General features: G+C 37.8%; 1 long non-coding RNA gene across 1 annotated transcript; it reads right to left on the bottom strand.

The window, feature by feature from the left end:
• Positions 1-66: 66 nt before the first annotated feature.
• Positions 67-8,563, bottom strand: LOC136829236 (uncharacterized). Its single transcript, XR_010850333.1, has 4 exons — positions 8,303-8,563; positions 6,833-6,941; positions 919-1,258; positions 67-386 (listed from the first exon to the last, which is right to left on the bottom strand). It is a non-coding gene; the product is annotated as an uncharacterized lncRNA (long non-coding RNA).
• Between the last annotated feature and the right edge of the window lie 2,073 nt (positions 8,564-10,636).

Here is a 10,636-nt window from a genome sequence, read left to right as displayed (position 1 = left end):
TTTCTTAAGGTGAACTAGATGTTGGTTCTATTAGGGGTAATTGGATGAATTTAGACTCAAGAATTAGGTTGGATCTTGATTTAAAATCAAGTACAAAGTGTTCTATTAAAAAGACAGAGGAACAAGTTGAAAAAACACCTGCACTACTCAACTATATAGAATTCGAATACTCTATAGTAGAGTTCGAATAGCCGATGTCATCGAGCTTTGTTCCTACTGCTGGGTCTAATCTCGACTGACTGATGATCCTCATTGCAAAACAAAAGCTTAGGGTTTAGGATGAGGTTGGACAGCGGACTTCCTTAATCATAGGGTTCGAATAGCCGATGTCATCAAGCTCTGATCTCTGCTGACTGATGATCCTCATTCAGATGAATTCACATCCACTGAAAAAAATATATATGCTGATGACCACTGCACAGAAATGGAAAATAATGAAGGCTCTATTCCTTCAATATGAAAATAAAAATTTATTTTGACTTCATTTTAGGAACCATAATTGGTCAAAGTTCTGGGTCTCAAAACTAACAAGAAAAGCATCACTGAAACTTTAATGAATGTTTTGATTCCCCTCAAAAGAAATCTCTGACAGGTAAATGAAAATGAGTAATTTAAAGAAACTATAACAATGACTTTCGTAATTAAGTGGTTTTCTAACTAATATAAATGTCAGTAATACAAAATATCATCAAATAATGAACCAGATGATCAAGAACATAGTGCTTGACTTATAAAATAATGAAATACAAGGCTTAGAAACATGCCTGCCCAAATAAAAAAAAAATCATTAACAGTAACGATTTGATGGCTGATGAATTAGGTTCCCATGATCAGTAATCAATATTTATCTGCAAACCCAATCAAGAGTATGTTCCATTCCACTAATACAAATAAAATACACTGAAAATTATACCTTACCATAATCACTAGACGAATTCCCCCATAGGCGCTTACTGGTGTCAACTTGCAGTTCTTTGCAAAGTACCTTTTTCTAAGCCTCCTTTCACATTCTTCCATGTGGCTTCCACGCTCTAACAATCGTTTCATAGCGCAACTGCGAGGTTTATCTCCTGTTTCATCTTTCCAACCTTCTGTCAATTTCCCTTTTCAGTCCTGAATGACGTCATTAGGTCCCCGTGCTTGGCAGTTAGCCTAAATTCTATAATCCAATCCTAGACGAATTCCACCGTATAATCTACGAGTAGCGTATTCGAAAATCTTCAGTCAATAACAGCAAAACGAATATTCCATGGTGATCCTGAAAATGTCAAAATAAAGATCTAAACAACAGACTCACCCACAAACTGGAGCAGTTATCAAAAAGACTAAAATCTTAAAATCTTGGCCCTCTCACAGGTGCCCAAGTTAAAAATTTAATGATCTCTACCAAATCACAGAAACCAGTATGTAATTAGAAACAGTATTGGCAAAATTTAAGAAATCCATTAATTAAAGCAAAAATTTCTTGGAAACAATGTCTCAAGCATAATACTCAATGGTGCAATCAAGGAAATATGGCAAAATTTAGACAAATTTACGGGTCTAAACACAAGACCACCAATTCAAGTCTTAGGGTATGTCCATTCTATATAGCAAATGTCAAAGATGTCACAAACAGGTTGAAAAGTAATTTAATACTGAAGAACGAATCTTGGCAAGCCTGGACAATAATATGAAACACTGGTTAGGTCAAGCAATATGTGGTTGACTTCTCTTCAACCTGTTTGCAATGTGTTTGATAAGTTAACCAGGTGTATGTTTTATCATAATGTGGATGCACACTTAAAATATGGTGGGCAGAGAGTTCGTGATCCATATGCAATATCAGATGTAACTAAATAAACATCAGGGTATAGTAGCAGTGGACCTTCATGAATAAGAATAAAATAAGCGAGATGATCAGAGATTCTATTAAATGAAAAAGCAGCCTGAGAGCAAAATCTGGGACAGCAGATGACCGATGTTGTTCACACCCTTTCCTCTCTGTTGACTGTTAGACTAAGTCTTTTGTGAGGGCTGATACAATACGAACGATGTGTTGCAATATGCAAATTATTATAGATGATTATGCAAATTATAGATAATAATTGTGCATTGCAAATATCTTGAGGTAACTTGTTTTAACAAAATATGCAACTGGTCTACTTCTTGACTGGATAGACTCTTGGATAGATGCCTTTTGAATAGGTTGTTGGCTTGGTTGGTGGGAGAATTTGTCTAAACTGTCTCAATACATTTCAATGGGAGGCTTTGGTCTTCCCTTGGAGCAGTGTGGAGGCTGAGAATGACCCAAGGAAGTTGTGACTTGTGCCATCCAGTCCAGGCCACTGCAACTGGCTGTAAGGGAGTGGTGAGTTCTTTCTGCCATGCTGTTGGTAAGAGTTATAAGCAGAGGTGTGGTGGACTCTTTACTCCAGGGTGATCCATATCAGAGATGAAGGCTAATTCTTGACCGGAGGTTATATAATCAGATATGCCCAAGCAACTGACCCAGCTATTGACAAGTACCTTGGTGCAGATGCCTGAGGTTGCTTTTGGCCATTGTGAGAAAACGATGTTTGGTAGTAGAAAGGGTGTAGCTGGATGGTGGTAGGGGCCCACTACATCTACACAGAGGTGCCTGAATTGTGGCTGAATTCTGTGTGAAGGGTTATTCTGCTCGTTTGGCACCTGAGGCATTGTTTTTTAGCATGCTATTTAAAGAATGTTATCATTCCCGGGGGATGTCGATTCAGATGATGATAGAGCATCCCTTAAAGTTAACCTAGCATAAGATTCTCCATTTTCAAAATTTAAATTAAGGGAACTGGTTGAATTCCTGATATCTGGAACAGAGTGGAATAGTTCCTAGAACTTGACACTTCAGAGAAATGCTCTCCCAGTTTTTCAGCAACTTCATCAGGCTTGGTGACAAGATCTCCACTGATTTTCAGACAAGGCGTTGGTGATGGAACGTATTTGCCACTTAGTTTTCTTATCTTTTTCCAGATTAACCTGGCTGGGGTCTTTGAAGATATGCCACTCATATAAAAAAGCCAAGACTCTCTTTTTACTTTTTAAAAATATTTTCTGTTTTGCCATAGCTCATTGGTAAATAGAAGTTGCTGTTGCAGATTGACTGGATTTATAAAGCCTGTGACATTTCCTGGTAATTTTCCTCAAATTACTACAGGTTTTATCCCACCATGAAACAGCAGGTCTGTGTGGTTTCCCTTTGGTCTTAGGTATTGAGTTTTCAGCACTATTCAATGTTTCAGAGGCAAAGTACTCATAAGCCTTTATATGGGACTCAAAGGACTCAAATTCCTGCGATAGCTTAAGACATTCTTGAAATCTGACCCAATCTGCTTCCTCTTCCTTCCGTTTAACAGGATAATTCGAGGGGACATTTCTCACAAACTTCAGATGAATGGGAAAGTGATCACTGTCATGTAGAAATTCATCTCCAGACCAGTTAAAATCCAGATAGAGAGAAGAAGAGCAAATACTTGAGGTCTATAGCAGATGAATCACCTGTTTAGATATGTTATATCATAGTGGCATCATTAAAAAGTGTAAGGACATTATTATTAACAATGTCATCAATAATCCTACCCCAAAGTGGGTTGTGAGAATTAAACTCAAGTAGTAAAACAGGAGGAGGAAGTTGATTAATTAAACCTTGAATGTCCCCAAGAGTGAACCTACATCTCGGGGGAAGGTCAAGAGATCAGATTGTGATTTCACGGTCAACAGTACCCGGACAGTAATTGCTTGAAGCTGCGTGTTCAGGGGAACAATAAAATGTTGCAATGTTTTAGCAACAATTATTGCAACACCTCCATGGGCACGGTCCCCAGCAGTGGGGCTCATCTTATAGATCTCATAGTTTAGACCAGGATCGTATACTGGATCCCCTAATTTAGTTTCTTGGAGACATACAACCCGTGGAGTATGCTCATGCAGTAATACTTTTAGAATCTCTGAACGAGTTCTTAGTCCCTTACAATTCCATTGTAAAATGTACAGATTGAAATTTTAGTGTTAGGATCTGCCAAGGGCAATTCCACTGTAATCTACTGTATACCATTTCTCTGATTTATTTTCCTTATGGGACTTAATGGGAGTTTCTTTAGATTGTCTTGAAATATGTGGCTTATAATTAGCCCAATTATGTTTTTTATTAGCTTTCTGATACGGAGCAGAGTGGACTTCAGCTACTATTTTCTTACTATCCAAGGAACTTGATTCCTTGGCTGTTTCTGAGGCACAAGCACCCTCGTTGTTGGCCTCACTCTTGTTACACTTTTTATAGGGTTTGGAAATCTCCATACTTTGAGCAGGTGGAGGAGAGGATGGAAGAAGCGTTCTTACTCTTTGGAACTTTACTTTCTTCTTGTTTCACTTCTTTGGGAAGGGTTTCTCCTTGCAGAGATGGGAGAGACAGAAGGAAGGACTCAATTGGAGATGATTCTACTGTGTAAGTAGGCACATCTTCCTTAAAGAAGTGTGCTTCAACCCTTGCAGGCTGAGCACCTAGGCCAGATGACTGGGTCTTAGTCTCAGGAGTTCTTACTTTTATAGCAGGTAAAGGTGCTACATTGTTGGCTCGAGTTCTTATAGGGGCTACGGAATTCCGAACCATAGCTAAGGTCTTTGACCAATCAATTTTTTTGCATAACTTATAGGGGCTACGGAATTCCGAACCATAGCTAAGGTCTTTGACCAATCAATTTTTTTGCATAACTAATGCTTATATGTTCAGCATTGGCTTTACATACAGCTTCCTCTTCATATTTATATTGGCTGCAATTTTTATTGGATGGGGTATGATCCAGTTAGCAATTAATACACTTTGGTTGTTTCAAACAAGGACCTTATTCAGGGGCAGAGCAATTATTACAAATTTTGTTTATGCAGAACCTGGATGGATGACCAAATTGAAAACGTTTATAGCACTGCAAAAGTTTTGATTAAAAAGGTTTAACTTTTGACCCTTTCATTTCCAAAATTGACATAAGATGGCATGTCGGAGTCCTCAAAAGTTAAAAAGACCATATTTGCCTTTGGAATTTCTCTTATTTTCCATACAGAGGTTGGACTAATTTCTAACATTTCACTTTCCGTCAATTCACAAAGGTCTCTATCAAAAACTACTCTTCCATAACAGAAATTCATGTGTGGTCTAATTTCCTTTATGTCATCTTTGTTGAAGTTCTTTAATATCATCACATATGACTGGGTCTTTGATTTGGCGTGAATAAGGCCACTGCCTTTACCAAACCTTGAGATGTTACCCATATCAATACCCCCAACTTTTTTTTGATGTATCAGCTAAATTTATAGTAACTAATTTTCCTCCCTAGCAGATACTACCAACCACATTGGAAGTTTGGGAGTTCTTTCAAGAGTGGCATTGCCCTCCAAATTTGGCTGGGCCACTTGTACCCATTGAGATGGTCTACACACATCCATGTTTTTAGGGGTCTCGTCAGATTGTGCTCTTTTGACAGTCTATTTACATATTTTGATAATGTTGCTGCTGGCTTTAAGTGCGGCTTCATGTTTTTCTAAGTTGCCCATGCTTCCCACTTTCCTTCATTTTCATCAAAGTTCATTTGTAACTATTGTTTTACCATAGCTAGCAAACGAACCAGTGTGTGTTTCATAGTCACATTCCAAGGAAATGTGCTCTACATGTAATACATTCATATTATCCACTGTGTTCCCACACTAGCAAGTTTTCAATTTGTGATGACTACCCTGAGTAGTAGTACCACCACAGGAGCATTCCACATCCATGGTCAAGTTCATGCCAAGAGTTGTCATTCGTCTCAAGGCCTTGTCAGAGGTCGTCATCTGCACCAAATCATTGTCAAAGGGCCCAGGGGTACTCGAATCCTTATGGTCGCTAGTCATAAAAGATCGTTTAAAAAAAAAAGAAAATTAAACCTGAAAACCTTAAAAAGATACCATCAGCCTTTCAGAGAGCTTGTTCTTCCACCAATGGCACAAGTGAGAACCCACTCCCAAATGTCAGAGTCCCTACCCTACCCAACAGGGGATGGCACAAGATTTGAGTGGCTCAAGTGTAAGCTAAACCCACTTGCTAGGACAGAGTATTACAAGAATACAATCATCCCCACCCTAATCATGCTATGGGCAAACCGGATAGAATGCCGAGAGTCTTATCCCCAGAACCAGACCCCCCTGGAATCTGTGGGCCGGCCCTAAAGAATAGTTCCACCTTTGAGCTATCAATCTGATGACTCTCAGGTCCGAACATTATCGGGCAGTTAATGGTTCTACCACAGTTCCCACTATTTAGCTTCAGTTACCCATTCCCAGCTACTTATCAGGTCCAATGAATTTTAGCAAAAGTGGAAAATTCCACAAAATTTGTCCAAAGAAATATAGGAGACTCTTGGACTCAAACCCAGGAACAAATTCCTGGAGTTCAAGTTCTTCACGATGATACCTTTGAAATTAAAATTGAACGTATTTTGTAATCGCAAATGGCGGTAGTTATTTTTCTGTTTTTTTCGGTATTTTTTTCTTATATGTCCTGAACCAATAGAGACTTCTCAAAAATGTATTTTGCATGTTGTTTGGCAATGTTTTAGCTTTCCAAAAACATTTTTGTGAGCACTGTATCTTGAAAAATAATTGTGCTGTGAATATTTTTGTTAACGCATGTACGGTAATGGAGCGCGTGTATCTTGCATGTTAATTTCAGTGGATAATTTTTTTTTTATATTTAGTTTGGCCACATTACAATATATAATGGCAAATATGGAAATAATGTACTATAACACCTGACATGCAATAATAATGAACAAAAACCCTCATTTACCTTATTGTTGTAAACATTCGCTGACTGGCTGACGTTCTACGCGCTGACTGTGTTGTTCATTTCGCGCTCGACAAAAATGATCATAAGGCGGCACATTCTTGGCAGCTCACTAGAAAAAAAGAGAGTTCATGTTACTGGATGCGATTTTCATTTTCTGTTTACAAAGGCTTAACCTTTAATAAATTCTGGAGCTTTTGGCGGGTTTTCAAAAAATTACTCTCCGGACCGATAGACCCTTCGTAATACATTTTATGCAGTCATTAATGTTTAAAGGGTTATAATGTATTAAACAAGATTTGATATGGTTCATCAAGAACAAATCCTCAGGCAAGCCCTGCGAGAGTTAAGAATCTTAACTAGGGGTTTCTTCGTTAAACTATTTAATAATGATAACTGTCCTCACTCGTAAATAAAATATGAGTAGATTTGCTCTTAATTTTTCTTATTTTTTCTCTAATTTTCTTCCCACCAAACTAGATAAGGGTATGCTTTCTCCGCATTTCACTATTTAAACATATAGATACATATTTGTCGTCGTCTAAACAGGCGTAGACTTAGATACATTGAACTACGTTCATACTTAAAACTTCAAATATCCGGCCTTTGATTCTGTGAAGACCAGGATATAATTATCTGGTGCTTTGCTTATATGGGAAGCAATTACAATAAAAAAGGGGGAAACTAGTTAATTCTCTAACTATTAAGCTCAAATTTCTTACTATACTTACAACAGAAAATTTTGCATACATTTGTTGCCGAAATACCATGAAGTAAAAACAGATACTACATAAAAATAGTTTTATTCAAAGTCCACGTAAGTCATTGGGAAATTACTTCGAGGGCGGGAAATATTAGAAAAATAAATGAAAATAGTCGATTTTGCGACATGTTCTTTGATGTATAGGTTTGAAATTACAGCAACTCTGAAGTTTCCTTTAGGATATGTGACCAAGCCGCATCTTCCTGATATGTAAAAGTCCTAACTATACGTTCCCTTCCTAAACTCAGCTCAGATACATACCCCTAAATGATTTACAGGACACTGTCCTAAGTTCGATAAACATGGCCATAGCGTATGAATGTTGGTCGATGGTTGCAAACTCCCGTTTGAACGGCTACATTCACGGGTCTCCGCCAACTTGAAAGCTGATTGAAGACATTGTAACAAGGATACTATATGTACTATCGTTTAAATTAACCTAACCTGACTTTGGCTTGCCCCCTAGCGAGGGGAGATTAATTTCAACACCAACAGTAAACATAAACCCATCACTCCTAATACCTGCCTGATCAACGGACTTTCAAACAATGAAATTTGGCAAATCACCTCAAATATGTTGTCACATATATCCACAAGGGTTATTTTAGTAGGTCGAGAGCAAAATGGAACCTCAAGAATCATCACAGCTTAAGTCAATGTGGCTTAAATCACCATTTGAATACCTCATCTGCTTCTCAGGGTTGACATACCTCAAGCACATCCGTTCCAGTGAGTTATTGCGAAAGTAGGCTCGCCGTGTCGATGGTGGATTGCGATGTAACGAAGTCGGCTGATTAATCCAGTCGAGAACAGTCCACAGGCTGTAGTTCTCTTACGCAAGTCATAACAAAACACCTTACGCCCATACGAAAAGCACCAGGAAAATATCCTCGATATACGCCCACAGGAACGGTGGTAATGAGTGGAAGTTCCGTATTTCTTGGTCCAGCACTATCTTCGATCTCACTGCCTGCGTTAAGTCCTTGAAGTCCGACTCTTCGGCTTTCGACTGCTGCTTCTGGAGAAACGTATAAGGAGCAGTACAGTTGTTTAAAACATACAATCAATTTCCCATGAGAGATCGAAAATGTCACCAGAATTGATGGGCATTTAGCCACTAATGAGACACAGGTTCATCATGGGAAAACTAATTAAATAATAGTTTAAAAACCCAATGAGTCAATATGCCAAATTATACAAAAATAAATGCGAAAACAACTTTTAATTTACAGCGTAAGGCGTGGCAAGTGTCGACCTGGGTATACTACTGTTTAGGTTTCAAATGTTTGTCAATCGACATCACCACCCAAAGGGAATCATAATCAACAATCGGAGAGAGATGCTGGGTGATGCTCACGTCAAACTGTCATCTGGAAATTTTAACCAACCGCTGATAATAAAACAAACAAGGTCATTATCAAAAGGTTTGGGACAAGTTAAACAACTTTCATTTTGTAGTACTTCTGAACTGGATGGGATGTAACGGAGCTAACTTTTGGTGGATTCTACGATTTACAAGCTACATGTGTGGCATATAATAATGCCTGTTCAAAGAAAATGTGAAGGAATGACGAGCACATGTCTGTGTAGAAAATGGGTCCCTCAGAGCGCGAGACCAGTCTCTCTCTCTCTCTCTCTCTCTCTCTAACCAGATTTTTAAGTACTACTTTTGAATAGAAATCTACTATATTCATTCATATTAATTTCATCAATGGGAGATAAACAAGTATATAAAATTTGTCTTGTCCTTTGATTATTACATAGTCCCTTTCTCTCTCTCTCTCTCTTTTATAGCCAACCTAAACTTTTACTAGTTAATTTTAAAAGAAAACTTACTACTATATTACCTCACTGGTATCGTTTGATTACAGCGTAGATCAGTAGCTAGTCCATTAAAAAGCTTTTCGAAGATCCAACCAAGCCTCGAGAACCACTTGCCATAGTTCTTCTTCTTACAGCCTAACAATGAGCTCTTTACTTAACAATCAAGAATTGGGGAAATTATCTAGCTACCAAATTGTTACATGATCAGTAAAACTCATGGATCATGGAAACTGCCTTAGGATTCTATCTTAAAAAACACACTCACTAAGTTGAAGGCATTAAGAATAGTCTGCTGCTTTTAACTGCGCCGCTGCCTAGACGGAAATCGAGAAGACGTCGATACCTAAATCCACTTTGCGGGCTTTGATACACGAGAGTTTTCTAGAACCTTCTTTTAAGAACTACTAATTTCTGAACAAACATAGCATCTGTTTTGTTTCACAGACGAAGGAGACACTGGTGACGATGAAGATTGTCAACTATAGGGCAACGTATCGACTTGAATTCCAGTTCATTGCTGTAAAGAGCACAGATTTTTCAGTTGCCATTCCTCTTTCGAGATAGGTCTAATCCGCTCTAGTAAGACGTGTCCGAATTTGGCATGCATAAACTCACTAGACTTACCTTTCATATTCGTACATTTTTTGAACAACGATTAGCTATAATTACACAGTTAGGATCACCTGGTAACTTTTCAGACTGTACAGGGCTGATTTGTATCGATTCAATATCAAATTATTAAGTATCTCCATTATTCGAGCTTTCAAGATTCATTAACTTCGGTCTCATTTGAACTTGAGCCACTTGTTACGTTTAGTATCTTAGCAGTTACTCAGATGTCCCTTTTATGTGCATACGCAGTCGTTTGAAAGCCTCAACAACAAGTGTTTGACCTTACGTCATCTTATTTCAAACGCTTACACTCTCACTTATGCGCTTTTAGTGTGAATAAATTGGTTACTGATATACTCGTGCGGAAATCGTTAAGCTGTGTATTTTACAGAAATGATATATACATATATATATATATATATATATATATATATATATATATATATATATAATATATATATATATATATACACATGAATTTCTGTCAGCTATGCCGTGACATTTTTATATATTAAAAATAATGAGCCACAGATGTTTAATGTGCAATTCACAATAGCTCGGGAATAACCTACAACAGATGGGAATTATAACTGATAAGTGCTTCGCCA

The sequence above is a fragment of the Macrobrachium rosenbergii genome, chromosome 44, assembly GCF_040412425.1.
Source record: "Macrobrachium rosenbergii isolate ZJJX-2024 chromosome 44, ASM4041242v1, whole genome shotgun sequence".
Lineage (NCBI taxonomy): Eukaryota > Metazoa > Arthropoda > Malacostraca > Decapoda > Palaemonidae > Macrobrachium > Macrobrachium rosenbergii.
This window is presented reverse-complemented; position numbering and strand designations above follow the sequence as displayed.